At 40.3% G+C, this 15,736-nt stretch overlaps 1 long non-coding RNA gene across 1 annotated transcript; it reads left to right on the forward strand.

The window, feature by feature from the left end:
• The first annotated feature begins 13,799 nt into the window (after positions 1-13,799).
• LOC310641737 lies at positions 13,800-15,047 on the forward strand. The gene is made up of 3 exons (XR_014492770.1): positions 13,800-13,893; positions 14,187-14,282; positions 14,631-15,047. It is a non-coding gene; the product is annotated as an uncharacterized lncRNA (long non-coding RNA).
• The last annotated feature ends 689 nt before the right edge of the window (positions 15,048-15,736 follow it).

Here is a 15,736-nt window from a genome sequence, read left to right on the forward strand (position 1 = left end):
TTTGGAAGGAAGAAAGATATCCTGCCAGTTGAAGTGAGAGATATATTTATGACCTATGATTTTTCAACTATTTTCTAAGAAAGGGTTATAAAATTATCTTCCCAAGGATCCAAAAAGAGAGAGCGAGAAAGAGAAGTGGATGGGTGGGTGGGAAGTTTTTATATTCTTGGGGACTTAACATACCTTATTATTCAGGACATTATTTTAAAAAAGGACATAACTCATATGAGTCAAACCCGTCACTATTAAGACTCTTTGAAACTTTGTGTATGAATCTTAATTTTAAAAAACTTCACTCTGCTCCAAAGTTAGCCATAGGTTTGTCTAAATTAAAATTGGTTGACTCCAAACTGTGAAAACGTGAATGGAATGGAAGAGAAGAGAAGAGAAGAGAAGAGAAGAGAAGAGAAGAGAAGAGAAGAGAAGAGAAGAGAAGAGAAGAGAAGAGAAGAGAAGAGAAGAGTTGGAAGGGTCCAACTCCCATCTAACCCAAAACCCATCTAGTCCAACCCCCTGCCCAAGCAGGAGATCCTACACCATTTCTGATAAATGGCAGTCCAGTCTCTTCTTGATGTAACCAATTATGTATAGAAGAAAGTACAAAAAGCTTGCAAGATTGTGGTCAACCCCATAATGTAGACTAAACTGAGAAATCAACTTCATCCAAAGACTAAAACTACTTTTATTAATATTGGCTATAATAACAGAATATTACAAGTCTGACCATATTTTACCTTCCACCCTCACTCATATGATAGTCATATGAATGAAGGAGGTGTCTGCCTTTTCTTCATGACTTTTTCTTGTTTTGGACTTAAGGTGTGTATCCGCTTTGTTTGTTTTTTTGGTAATAGATCTGGTCTATTGTTGTCAATGTCATCTTTCTTTCTTTCTATCAAATTCCCTTTGTTCTAGCTGATGATTACAAGGACACAACCATACTTTTTTTTGAGGGGGCAGAATAGTAAGTAAAAATGTCTTTGTCATTTTGTTTTCCTGGGATTTTTTTTCTTGTCTAGTCCTCAGCTTTGGATCTCTCTGGTGGTTCAAACATAACAGAATAACAGAGTTGGAAAGGACCTTGGTGGTCTTCTAGTCCAACCCCCTTCCAGACAAGTGGCTGTCCAATCACTTCTTAAAAACCTCCAACTTCTGAAGGCAAAGCATTCCACTGGTTAATTGTTCTCACTATTAGGAAATTTCTCCTTAGTTCTAGGTTGCTTCTCCACTTGACTGATTTCTTGTCCTGCCTTCTGGTGCTTTAGGAAATAGGTTGACCCCCTCTTCTTTGGGGCAGCCCTTCAAATATTGGAACACTATATATAGCAGAGTAGATACTTGTATAGTTCAAGTCAAGGCTTTGCTTGAGAAAAAATTCTTATCCAAGTGAAACATTCCAAAAAGAAACAATCAGTACATTGTACCTAATCTCACAGAACAAAGATTCCACTCTTCCCCCCCCCCCCGGAATAAAAGAAGTTGATAATTTGGGGGGAAAACAGACCACTTTATATGGTTTTACCCAAAATTGGCTCAGCCTGGTTAATGTTCACTGATACCGGGACAAAGAATGGAGTCTACATTGCTTCATCCTCTTCTTATTCATCTTCATGACTCTTCAATAAAACCATCACTTTGCTAAATTGGGTTTATTCTTCGCATATAAAATCATATCAAGGAGAGAAGCATTTAACCAGTGGAATGGCTTACCTCCAGAGGTTGTGGGTGCTCCAACATTGGAGGTTATTAAGAAGAGATTGGACAACCATTTGTCTGAAATGGTATAGGATTTCCTGCTTGAGCAGGGGATTGGACTAGAAGACCTAGAAGGTCCCTTCCAACTATGTTATTATTCCTAATTGGCTTGATTGATTGTGTGCTGTCAGGTTAACTGCAGACTCTTAGCAACCACACATATAGATTATAGATGATCTGTCCCTACCTGGTCTTTCTATTTATCTAACTAAGGAAACAACTCAAGAGTTACTCCTTTCCACTCTTTCTTTTGCACCCAGTGACAATGTTTAACAGATTTCTGTGTGTTCCCTGTGAAATCATCCCTTGCATCATGACATCTCTAATGAAGTTAGACTTTTAATATGCTTAAATCAGAAAGTATTATCCTTACTCTTAATTTATGCTCAGTTTCTGCGAAATGCATTTGTTAGAAATTTCTGGAAAAATGAAACAAATATTACGATGGGCTTGGAGACCAAATCCTAGGAGGAAAACTTTAAAGACATATGTAGCATGTCTGTGCAATACTTCAAAAGGATTCACTTTCACTGCTTCACTTTGACCAAGCTTTGATTGGATTATTCCATCCAAACGTATTTGTGAACTGAAGAAGCTTGCTGTGAATTAATGAATTCAATTTGGTGGCTTCGAAGTGTTTCATAGTTTTTCCAAAGCAATTGATGGATATATTGTTTTCGCTTGCTTTTGGAGTTGTTTCAGACAAAATTCTATTTAAGATATGTAAAATGCTGGCGGAAGAGCATTAGACTGTATGATATTTTCTGACATTGTATAAATAGCTGGCCAATGAGTTTACCACCTCATTAAATTCTGGGCATATCAGAGCCTTTCAGAGTGTGTAAATCTAATGCCGTTTTGGGGCTCCATGTGCTTTTCTCTTTTGTGCTAATGGAATATTGCCAAATCAGTATACAGTTTTGGTTCAAAAAACAAAAGGAAACGAAAACCCTTTGAACCAAGGGTTAAAGTCTTTTGACAGTGACTGAATGGTTGCCAGTCTAATATTTACAAGTGCTGACCCAACCTTCACTGTTGTTTTTTTTAAAGAACGTGGCAAAATTTATGAAAGTCACTTTCTCTTATCCTCTGCTGTCTCCGTGGCACTTTATTTTCATGTGTCGGCTTGCAACTGGTGTCCCTTTTAAGCATATATTTATTTTATTTTATTTATTTTTATTTTATTATATTTATATACCGCCCTTCTCCCGAAGGACTCAGGGCGGTGAACAGGGCACATATCAATAGAGAATACAAAAATTAAAAAGGATTAAATAATAGCCCAGATAAAGACAATAACAATATAAAAAACCCCATTAAAAAAACCTAACATCCCCCATCAGGCCAGGCCAGCTTGTTCAAATAAAAGGGTCTTCAGACCGCGTCAGAAGGAGCGAAGGTCTGGTGCCATCCGGAGCTCGACCGGCAGCTGGTTCCATAAAGCCGGAGCGCCCACAGAGAAGGACCTCCTATATAGTATAGGTCTATACAGTGCTTTTTCTGCAAAAGAAAAAGGTGCCGGAACTCACACATGTCATACAACCCGCTTTGCCTACCCTACAAGGTTCCATCCAAAAAAGGTGCCGAAACTCCGTTCTGAGCATTCTATGAGCAAAAAAGCCCTGGGTCTATATTTAAAATATAGCCAGCAATCCACAACTCTAACACAACCAAATTCTACCACTCATGAGGAAGTCTTTCCTAGAAGCTTGCTAAGTAACATAACTCAGTTTCTAATGGTTACTTCACAAGCTGTTATGCTAACCAACATAACTCATTTACTAGTGTCACTTTACAAGCTGTGGTCTTTGCTGTGAAAAAGAGTCAGCCATCTTCTAATGAAATTTCTGAGAAGGACAGTCTTGTTGACTCCAGCTGATATAATAGATATAATAGATATAATATTTGTAACCCAGGTTGAACTGTGGAATCCTTGGTGCTTTTTGAGGTTGGTTCAACAGGCACTGATAATGTTACCTAGTTGGGTAATGAAATGTCTGCAGGAAATCAATTGAGTTCATAGAGCATTAAGGACCCATCTTCAGCTGATTTTGTAGATCCTGAAATGTATGTTTTTCTTCCATCTCAGCCATTTCATTTTAATTATAACTGATTCTTGATGTGGTCAATCAAAATATTGGAAATGAGAATCAAACCTGTAAAATGTGGAAGTAGAATAAGATCCTCAATTATGTCAAAATGACAAAGCCAAGTTGGTTCTCATAAGGCACATGGAGAAGAGGCTTCAAACTTTAGACACGCAGAGCCCCAAGGGATGATATTCAAACTCCATATAGAATATTTCCAGTTTCTGTAATATAGTGAAAATTGTAGTTTTGTGAGTCTGCTATTCTGACCTAGTGATATAGGTACCCTGCAGGGTAGGCTTGATATTCTGGAAGAAATCTGATAATAGATTTTCAACACTTATATTGCAGAAAGTCCAGGAATATCAGCCAAAATTGGTATGATCTATCAAGTACAGTAATTACTTGGATAATGTGTAATTTTGTTTAACATGATCACGAGTGGAGAGAGAACTGCATATCTGAAGTGGTAAATCACTGCAAATGGGAAGCATAGAATATTTGAATGTTGACTTATTGTACATAGAAGTCTAACAGATATCCAATGTACTTTGTGCACATGTTTTCTTTATAAGCTTTGATTCTTGAGCATCTCTTGAGCTCTTGAAAGTTTTATTCTCCCTTTATTCAATATTTCTTCTTCTTCTTCTTCTTCTTCTTCTTCTTCTTCTTCTTCTTCTTCTTCTTCTTCTTCTTCTTCTTCTTCTTCTTCTTCTTCTTCCTCCTCCTCCTCCTCCTCTTCCTCCCCTCTTGCCATCTTTCTTCCTTCTTCCTTCTTCCATGCAATCCTATTGTTCTGTCCATTACTCAGGCCAACAATACATCCTATTGCTTTGTGCACAGTTAACATACCACAAGGAGATATTTGGGACCCTTACATGCTTTTCATCCAAAGCAATCAGTAACTTCCTTGGAACAAAACTACACTTGATTTTTGCTGTGCTGTTGGAGGCACCAGCTCTTTGACAAATTCAGCTTCTCTTCACTTCTGCTCTGTGAAGTCCTTCAAATGCTGATTCTTTAACCCAAATGTTTCTCAACTTCAGCAACTTTAAGACAGCAGCTTCCAGAATTCCCCAGCCACCATGCAGAAGCAGTTTTGACTGACCTATTTATTCACATTAGCAAGGTTGATTTGGACTGGCTGGCTCCTGGCTGCAATTAGGAATGTCTGCAGGTCTGAAGATGGAGAGGACCCTGATGTGAGGGGAAGTCTTTTTCTCCCCATGTTATGGACATGAAATCATTTTGCTCATTAGCTGCAAAACAGGTTTTCTTTCAAGCTATCATTCAGAGGCAGGTCAGGACCGCTTACCAGTTTTTCTTTGTTAGTGCTCTCTTCCACTGAAAAGAGAAATATGTCGGCTCCTGTCTCAAAGGTGCTTTTTCAAAAAGCAACTGGACCATGCTTTTCTTTTTTTCTTTTTCTCTTTTCTCTCGAGGAAGAAGAAGACATTTCACTTCTCATATAAGAAGCTTCATCAGGTCTGGTTAGATGGTGTGTGTGTGTGTGTGTGTGTGTGTGTGTGTAAAATGGAAGGATTAGACTAATCCAGACATGTCAAACAGAAGGCCCGGGGGCCGGATCCGGCCCGCGAAGTGATTTCATATGGCCCGCGAAGCCATCCTGGAAACAGTGAGGGAACGGCCCCCACTGCCTTGGCCCTGGCCCAGAGACCCTCCTTCTACCAGAGACCCTCAGATCTGTCCCACTCCTGCCCAGGCCCCCATTGGCACCCCTGAGGCGTATGATGTAGAGCTGGCCACGCCCACCCAGTAGGCCATATGCACTCTAGCCATGCCCACCCAGTAGGCCACGCCTACCCTGGCCATACCCACCCGGCCCCCTGAGGGCAACCGCAATGCTGATGCGGCCCTCAATGAAATTGAGTTTGACACCCCTGGACTAATCCTTTCATTTTCCCTGCCCCCAGCATCAACCAGCCAGAACTGATGAAGCTTCTTGGATGAGAAGCGAAATGACTTCTTCTTCCTCCAGGGAAAACAAACAAACAAACCATAGTCCATTTGCCTTTTGAAAAAAAAATCACCTTTCAGACAACCATAACCTGGATGACTGAGAATCTCCATAGACAGGTTGTCTTCTGGCTCTTCTCTTTCTGGCTCAAATACAGGGGCAAATATTGTCCATTCTTTTCCTCCTCTTAGCCCTGCCTTCTTCACTGCCTTTTATTCTTTCTGCATTCGGAGGAGTGATAATCATAAATCACAAAGGGCTCTTGATATACCACTTCTCCTATTGAGTCTTTCCCGTCCTTTCTTCATCCCATTTTTTTACTTCTTTTCTTGCCCTATATTATCCTCTGGGTAAGTTGTTCTTTGAGTACAGGTAGTTTTTCCAAATTCTGTTGAGCATTTGCTGTTTCAGACTTGATAAAGTCTACCCTATATCCTGGAATTCCCACTTGTCCTCTCATCCCTTCATAAACAAGGCTCATCTAGTATTCTGACTCTGGCTGTTGTTTAATAATTTATCTCCTTGCTGAGACCCCTGTGCCTGGCCTGTATAAGCGGATACTATCACTGTTAACAGCCTTTGCCAGATAGCAGAACTCATGAAATTACCTTTTATTCATCCAGATGGACCTTTATTTGCATGTAGAGAAGATTACAGCAGACAAGGTGTGGTAGATGAAGAAATGGACGGTATTTCAAGGTCAAAAGACAGTAATGATCCTCCTGTCCGCATGTATGGTATAAGTGAAAGAACGGAGTTTAAGGAGAAGGAGGAAGTACGTCACAAATGGGAGGGGTTGGCTGAACAAATCAGCATAATGTTGTAGTTCCCCAAACAACCACATGGTGGCAGCACATCTAGTTTGCTTCTGAGACAGACATGTTCTTAGTTAATATTCCCCCCTAAAGCAGAAAATCCTCTGTAGTCTGTTAAAGCTGATTTTAATTGTATCCTTAAAGGTACACACTCAATTAATGATGGTGCTATTTCAGGTTGATGTATATCACAGGACAGGAATGTGATGACTAAATTGTGCACTGAAAGAGTGGTCCTTAGCATTACCCTATGATACTAGTGTGTCTATCTAATAAAAAAATAAATAGATAGAGATCACAAAGGTCAGCCAGTTTACTTTGCATTTGAAGATTAAATTACTTATGAAGACTTCTGATAGAAGGGCAGAGTGGAAGTCCGCAAGGATGGAGTAAATGTGATTGAAATTGAAGCACTGCAAAAGATAGACCACAGCCAGGAAAGTTATTATTTTTTTTTATCCAAATCATTTCTTTAGGAGTTTCTTATTCATGTGGACAATGATAAACCAAATAAGATAAAGAATTAGAGTACACATTTATATAACATGCTAAATTTGGTTAAGATTAACTTTACTTATCTATTCCATACTCTTAATGTGACATGTCTATTGAGAATGCCACATTCTATAGCAGGCATGTCAAACACAAGGCCCGGGGGTCGGATCTGGCCCGTGAAGTGGTTTCATGTGGCCCGCGAAGCCATCCTGGAAACAGTGAGGGAACGGCCCCCACTGCCTTGGCACTGGTCCAGAGACCCTCCTTCTGCCAGAGACCCTCAGATCTGTCCCACTCCTGACCAGGCCCCCATAGGCACCGTTGATGTGAACGATGTAGAGATGGCCACGCCCACCCAGTAGGCCACACACACTCTAGCCATGCCCACCCAGTAGGCCACGCCCACCCTGGCCATACCCACCCAGCTCCCTGAGGGTAACTGCAATGCTGATGCGGCCCTCAATGAAATTGAGTTTGACACCCCTGTTCTATAGGGATGGACATATAGATTTAGAAATTTATCATTTTTCTACATGTGATTTTGTACAGTTTAGGCAAGATTCATATATCAATTATGTAATGCAAAGGAGTTTTTCTAAACTTCTGTGTTTTATAATTTAGAAGCATTTTAGCCTGCCATAGCTTTTATGTGGATTGACAATCAGTAATGAAGATCATGCTGGGTGACAGCAAATCGTTTTCTTTTTTCTTTTCTTGTTTTTTAAAAAAATTGTGATGTGTGATTGTAGAAAACCTTGATGATAGTGGGGCATAGAATACAAAAGAGTACATTTGCATGTACTCCACACTGTTATTGTTTGGCTTGAAGATCAAGGAAATTAATGTGAAAATTGGAAGATGAGGAAAAGAATGTGGAAATTGAAATAAAAAGACAAAAGACACTGATTTTGACTAATGAGGTGCCATCTGGGGGTTAAATTAGATCAGACATCTCCAACCTTGCCAACTTTAAGACTAGTGGACTTCAGCTCCCAGAATTCCTCAACCAGTCATAAAGTCCACAAGTCTTAAAGTTGCCAAGGCCCCTGATTTCCCCAATTCCTCCCAGTCATTATATGAATGATTCCTTTTTATTCCAAAGATGGATGAATGCATTGGGGAAAGCCTATGGGGACTAGATGTTATAAAATAATAGGAGAATATGACAAATGGGGATTCCTAAAATTTGGATTTGACTTTGTTCAGTGAGCACATAATTGTGATTTTTCTCCCAGAGGAAAACTGAAAGATTGGGGTGGAAGTATGAGGTATAGAATGATATAGCTTCGAAAAGGGCACTGCATAACTGATTGGGTGGAAGTCTAAACCTTTCACATGGCATTGTTTTGTAACAGAGCTCTTTATTTTAAATTAAAAGCCACTTGGGAAGAAGCTTCAGCTATCAACCTAAGTTATCTAGTATCTCTGGGGATGCACCCTGGGGACCATGGCTTCCTTGCTTCTGTCTTAAATAAAACGATAAATCCAAGTGGAAATCCAAATGAACTGAATGTTTGATTGAGCCCCAAGTCAGAGGCTTCATGTAGCTTGAAGTATGTTTGGAGTGAGTTTCATAGTTTCAATTACATAAAGGAAAGCTTTTTTTTTTTGTCTACAAGATCCACATCTGGCATTGTTATAGAAGAGTTACAAGAGTTATAAAATATTAAATGAGATGAGCCGAGTGCACCACAGGACAAGGGAAAGGAAATGTTAGCCATTAATATCACTATTAGGAAAAGCATCATGGGACTTTAATGGCAACTGAATGGAGAGAAATTCTTGGCTTTTAAGCTGTTATCTCAAAAGATAACCATCATGCAACAAACTGCACTTCTATTTAGAGAGAGAGAAAGAATTTGCCAGTTCCTAGAGGGCAAGTCAACAAGCTGAATCTTAAAAAACAATGAAGTAGTTATGTGTTTGCATTCTTTCTTTTATCTATATATATATATATATTGAGCTGAGCTATAAATCCTGGACTAAATGAATAATATTCTGTTTCTCTTTTCCTTAATATAGCACAGGAGAAAGTGAAGCTGAATTTCTTCCTGACCTGTAGCCCTTCTGATCCATAATTTTTATTTTTAAAAGTTAGCAGTTACTCTGAGGACATGGCAATATGGTACAAGTGGATGAAGGATATACAAATATTCAATACTCATTAACTCATTGGTGGTAATATTTCTGATCTAATATTCACAGGGCCTCCATAGTAAAAAGACTGACAAAGATTTCCCCAAATGCTGTCTTTTGGGAAACAGGAATCAAATCAAATCACATTGTTAAAATTGTTGTTCTCCAAGATATTCAAAATAAGGGGTGTCATTGGTGGGAAGTCCCCCCCTCAGAGATGGAAATATTAAAGAGGCAGAAAAGCATGCCCAGTTTTCTTAATAGCCCCAAGTCTCCCTCCCCCGAGCAGAAATCAGCTCTGTAGAAATGCAGATGTAAATAATCCAGGAAGGTTGAAGGCCCCCCAGCTAGAAGTTTAGGAAGACAAAAACACCTAAAATCTACATACCCCACCCAAACTCTAAGACAAGACATAATAGGATTAACTCACAGATGCCAAAGGGCACACTCAGACTCAGGTCAAAGTTCATGCCACAGGAACAACTCCAAACAAAAGGCTCCACTTCCTACATGTGTTCGCTGTCTTTTCTTCCAGAGCCATCTTCCTCTTCAATAAACTGCAACCTGCTTTTTAAAGCAGTCACCATATTGTTTATTCCCGGCTTGGACTGAACCATGATGAAAACTTTTCCTTCAACAATTTGGCACCCCAGATGGGACTCCAAGCTAATCTCTCCAATGGACTGAGACTGGTAAGCCCCATCTTGCTGGCAGCAGACCCCTTGTATCTATGCATGGGTTTCCCAGGCCCTGCCCATGTGGAGCCAGGGTAGTAAAGGAAATTTTGAGTTTGAGCTCAAGGGCTGCTTTGGAAAAAAATGTGAAGGTGAGTACCTCTAAATTTTAACTTTAAAGCTCAGGGGAGTGAAAGAAATGTGTGCATGTCTCTGTGTGTGTGAGTGAGAAGACCCTTTTCCCAGTCACAGTTGGATTTTGCTCCCTCTGGCCTTTCCTAACTGCAGAAAGGATCTGTTCAAGTGGCAGACCGTGAAAAGCATGGGGGTTTGACCAGAGTGCAGGACCTTTTGTTAGGGAAAAGGGAGAGGCTATGTGCAAATGGAATGAGTGAATGAGAGAATTGGATTTGGGCAACCAGCTGCTAAGGCCCTGTAAGGAAAGCTCATCTGTAGGAAGGGCTCATACTTTTTTTTTTAATATGTATTGCCTTGTTCACCGCCCTGAGTCCTTCGGGAGAAGGGCGGTATACAAATAAAATAAATAAATAAATAAAATAAAATAAATACTAGTGCACAAAGCACAGGTCCTCCCAGACTCCTCCTGAGTCTGAAAACTGAAGTCAGTGTGATAGAAGGAGGCTGTGTACCTGTTGCGGCAGGTTCTCCTCGGACCCCTTTTTGTCTGTAAAGTGACAGCAGGCAGTTCCCTAAGTAGGAGTTTTCCATACTTCATTAGGGAACCGAAGTCCCCCTGGGCAATTTTTTTGTATGCCCCAAAAAACTGACAGGTGGGGCGGCAGGGATAGTGTCACTAAAAGTGGCTGGGCAGTGCCACTAGGACCCGACTAAGCCAATTGAACCCCACATGTTGTTGTTGTTAGTTGCGAAGTCGTGTCCGACCCATCGCGACCCTATGGACAATGTTCCTCCAGGCCTTCCTGTCCTCTACCATCTTCTGGAGTCCATCTAAGCTCACGCCTACTGCTTCAGTGACTCCATCCAGCCACCTCATTCTCTGTTGTCCCCTTCTTCTATTGCCCTCAATCTTTCCCAGCATTAGGCTCTTCTCCAGTGAGTCCTTCCTTCTCATTAGGTGGCCAAAGTATTTGAGTTTTAGCTTCAGGATCTGGCCTTCTAAAGAGCAGTCAGGGTTGATCTCCTCTAGGACTGACCGGTTTGATCGCCTTGCAGTCCAAGGAACTCGCAGGAGTCTTCTCCAGCACCATAGTTCAAAGGCTTCAATTCTTTGGCGCTCAGCCTTTCTTATGGTCCAGCTTTCACTGCCATACATTGCAACTGGGAAGACTTAAATTAAAGAAAGTAGGGAAAAGCGCTAGGCCAGTCAGGTATGAATTAAATCATATTCCTGTTGAATATACAGTAGAGGTGACAAATAGATTTAAGGAATTAGATCTGATAGACAGAGTGCCTGAAGAACTATGGACAGAGGTTCGCAACATTGTACAACAGGTAGCAACCAAAACCATCCCAAAGAAAAAGAAATGCAAGAAAGCAAAATGGCTGTCTGAGGAAGCTTTGCAAATAGCTGAGGAAAGGAGGGAAGCGAAAGGCAAGGGAGAAAAAGAAAGATATGCCCAATTGAATGCAGAATTCCAAAGAATAGCTAGAAGAGATAAGAATGCCTTCTTAAATGAACAATGCAAAGAAATAGAAGAAAACAATAGAATAGGGAGGACCAGAGATCTTTTCAAGAAAATTGGAGAGATGAAAGGAACGTTTCATGCAAAAATGGGCATGATAAAGGACCAAAATGGCAGGGACCTAACAGAGAACCCCACATAGTAAGGGGGAAATGGGTAGCTGTAGTTCGAGGGTCAGAATTAGGTCACCTATTGGAGATTTGCTCGAGGTGTGGGACAAGAGGCAAGTGCCCGTCCTGGATGGTATGAAAAAGGAAATGAGCAAGACAAATTTGTGAAGAATGGGCTTTGCTCAGGGCTTTACTGGGAAACCAGTTTGGCTAAATAGAGGTAATTAAAGGGAAAATAAGAAATAGTGATTCTCTCTCTTTCCTCTTTCTCTTTTTCTATACAGGGCACGTGTATATTGTGCCTTCTCTAATTTGAGTTAACTGACATTTGTAGTGGGAATGACCAGGATGTGTAAAACTAAAAGTTATATTTCCTTTTCTGTTCTCTCGTCTTTGTGTGTGTATGTGTGGTCAAAGTCTTTGTGTGTGAGGTAAATGTGACCGTTAATTGTCTCTAATCCAAAGAGAAAAGAATTTTAAAATTCTGCTAGAAATTCTGCTTAAAATAAGGTGTTCAGTACTTGCTGTGCCAACTATTCCCAAATGCCATCACTCCATAAATACATTCAATTGGCTTATTTACAATACAGATGGGGCAAGAAAGAAAACCTAACCCTCCCCCCATAGTCTTCCTAATTTTCTTCTGAGGCTTCATGTGGGGACCGATGGCTCCAGGACTCCTTCCGTCCTCTTTAGCTTTCACAGGCATCTGGATGGGAAAGTAAAAAAATATATATATCGTAAATAGAGCTACAGTACTGGGTTCAGCTACATAGAAGAATGGATATAAAAATGCTCTGAGCTAAGAACATAATCCTCCTGTAGCCCTTTTTTTCAGAAGAGGTTACACATTGATATTCACCTGGGTGAAAGTTCAACCCTCTAACTCAATTCTCCATTTTACCAGGATTGACCTCCTGTTTATTGGTCTTTATCCAATCCGGGCACAGATTATGTAGGATCTGATGAAAACGAGTATTGTGTGTGAAGGGCACACAGGATGTTTTTAGTCAGCAGTTGCCTGGACATGTTACAGAGCTTGCAGGACTGAAATAATTTTATGAAGAACTTCATAATGTGCTAGGTATTTAAAGAGAAATCTTCCCATACTGCTTTCTGAAAATGCTCATCATGATATGATATGATATGAATGAAACCATCACACAGCTGTCCTCAGTCAAGCTCTCTAGAAGTAGAAATATTTTAATAGTTAAATATATGTCATGATCAGTGGTATAGAGTGGTCCAGGAAAATTAACAAGATTGCTTAATTATAGTCCTCTCAGCAAAGTTTTAATTGTCCAGCCAGCCCCCAACTTTGATCAAGAAAGTTTAGAATCTCTATTTCACCCAATTTTCTCTCTTCCCCCATCCTAACTTAAGATTTCATTTCTCTTGATTATATTTTCTTTGAAGTGAACATAATTTTCAGCAAGATTTTGGCTGTCCCATTTATTAGAAGTGACAAATCTGGTATAGAGTGATTACCAGCAGGTCCCAGATTACAGAAAATGGGTACAGAAACAAGGTCACTATCTAATGTAATGTATACATGAAATCAGAGCAGTGGGAGAAGTTTAACCTCTGGGTCAAAGACCTATATAAAGATTCAGCCTTTTTTTGTCATAGAGAGGGGAAATCACCTCTATGGATTCATTCTTCCTGCAAAAAAGGAAATTAAGTTAGCTAAGTTTCTTTGAGAATTTTCTGCCAAGTACTGTGCATAAGGGAGAAAGCATCTGGAGAGTTGAGATTTACTACAGTGCTACAGTGTGAAGCCTGACATATACCTTATTTATCCTCTCTTTTTGCATCTTCTCCTCCTTCTAAAAGTCTCAAACCTCATAAATTGTATTATTTAGGAATAGTATTTGAGGGACGGTTGAAGGGCTATCACTTATTCAGCCCCATCATGTTTCAGAGGACACAAGACTTTTCTGAAGAAATTTCTGATCTGCTTAGGAGCTGGTGGAAGGTATATATGGGGGAAAAAGTGACTTCTGACTTCTATTCAACTGTGAGTTGAATAGTAAGATTATTTATTCAGCTTGTCTGTAATATTTCCTTTCCTTCCACACTCCATTAAATTGTAGGAAAGAATTCAACCATTTCCTCCTACAAATTGTTCTTCAGATAAGAATTTTGCCTAGAGATCCAGCTTCCTGATGAAGCTATGAGTGTAAGTGTACATTTGCTAGCAATAGACACATTAAAGCATTCAGACGCCGATGAACAATATAACTCACAATACTTTTATTAATCCTATAGTAATTAATAGTAAAGCTCAGTGCTTTTTTTGTAAAAGAAAAAGGTGCCGGAACTCACACATGTCATACAACCCACCTTGCCTACCCTACAAGGTTCCATCCAAAAAAGCTGCCGGAACTCCGTTCTGAGCGTTCTATGAGGAAAAAAAAGCCCTGGTAAAGCTTATACTCTCCAAGGTAGATAATGTTATGTTCCTTGTTACAGACAATCAAAGATGTAAGACAGTATTAATGGTCACTGAAACAATAGTTCTAATCAGAGTCAGGATCCCTAGAACAGAGGAAAGAAACTTGACCCAAGGTATGAATTTCAATTGTATACCTTTTTGAATGTTATTATCTCCTTATCCCAGAAATATAAAAGATCTAAAACAGTTTTGCAGAGACAACAGGGGAGGACAACACTTGCAGAATAGCAAAAAATATACTGTATATACTGAAATATTCAGAAAGGAGATACCTTGAAATAACAGAGGTCAGAAGAAATAGTTCACTGGTCAAGTAAATATTAAACAATAGTGTGAGAGTGAGTTTGGTTTAGTGGTTAAAGGTACCAACCCAGAATATGGGAGACCATGACTTCTAGTTCTGCCTTTAGTATGGAAGCCATAAGAATGATCTTATGTCAATCTCTCTTTCTCATGCCTAGGCAGAAGACAATGGCAAACCAAATGCAAAAATCTCTCCAAGAAAACTTCAGGGACTTAAACTTAAAACTTCAGCATCAAGATTGACTTGAAGAAGCACTCACAAAAAAAGGAAGAAAAAGAAAAGAAAAGAAAACCTTAGTGATATACTTGTTTATTCCTTTATCTTACTTACATCCTACCACAATCAAAAGTCATTCTTGAATCTGGTAGCTAAGATGCTGAGCTTGTCAATCAGAAGGTTGGCAGTTTGGTGGGTCGAATCCCGAGTGCCGTGTAACAGAGTGAGCGCCTGTTACTCGTCCCAGCTTCTGCCAACCTAGCAGTTCGAAAGCACGTAAAAATACAAGTAGAAAAATAGGGACCACTACGGTGGGAAGGTAACAGCGTTCCGTGCGCCTCTGGCGTCTAGTCATGCCGGCCACATGACCACGGAGACGTCCTCGGACAAACACTGGCTCTTCGGCTTTGAAACAGAGATGAGCACCAGCCCCTAGAGTCGGAAATGACTAGCACGCATGTGCGGGGGAACCTTTACCTTTACCTTTTAAAGTTCACACAACTGAAGAGGAAGCTGCAACATAATTATTGCAATGTGCTCCCCATGGCCACCATGAAAAGACCCTCACAAGGTGCAGAAGATGGTCTTCTTCAATCTTCTGTCCTCTACCAGATGCCTAGGAATTTGAGGGTTCTGTGCATTTTCTTAGCTGTTCCTAGCAGTGCACTCTTCTGGACAAAGAACTTGGATGTTGTTCCTGTATGTTGGAGTCACTGCCCCAAGTGCTCCTACCATCACTTGGACCATTGGGGCCTTTACTTTCCACATCCTCTCTATTTCATCCTTCAGGCCTCGGAATTTCTTCAGTTTCTCATACTCTTTCTTCCTGACTTGACACTGCTACAACTATCACCACCACTGTCTTCTGGCCCTTGTCTACTACCATGAAGCCTGGCTGATTGGTGCCTGTCTGTCTGGATCTGGACATTCCACAGGATCTTAACTTTCTTATTCTCCACAATCTTTTGTGGGATCTCCAGTGGTGGGATTCAGCCAGTTTGCACCAGTTCAGCAGAACCGGTAGCTAATTTTTTGTTGCCCAGGCCC

The sequence above is a fragment of the Vipera ursinii genome (genome assembly GCF_947247035.1).
Source record: "Vipera ursinii genome assembly, chromosome: 5".
NCBI classification, from domain to species: Eukaryota; Metazoa; Chordata; class Lepidosauria; order Squamata; family Viperidae; genus Vipera; species Vipera ursinii.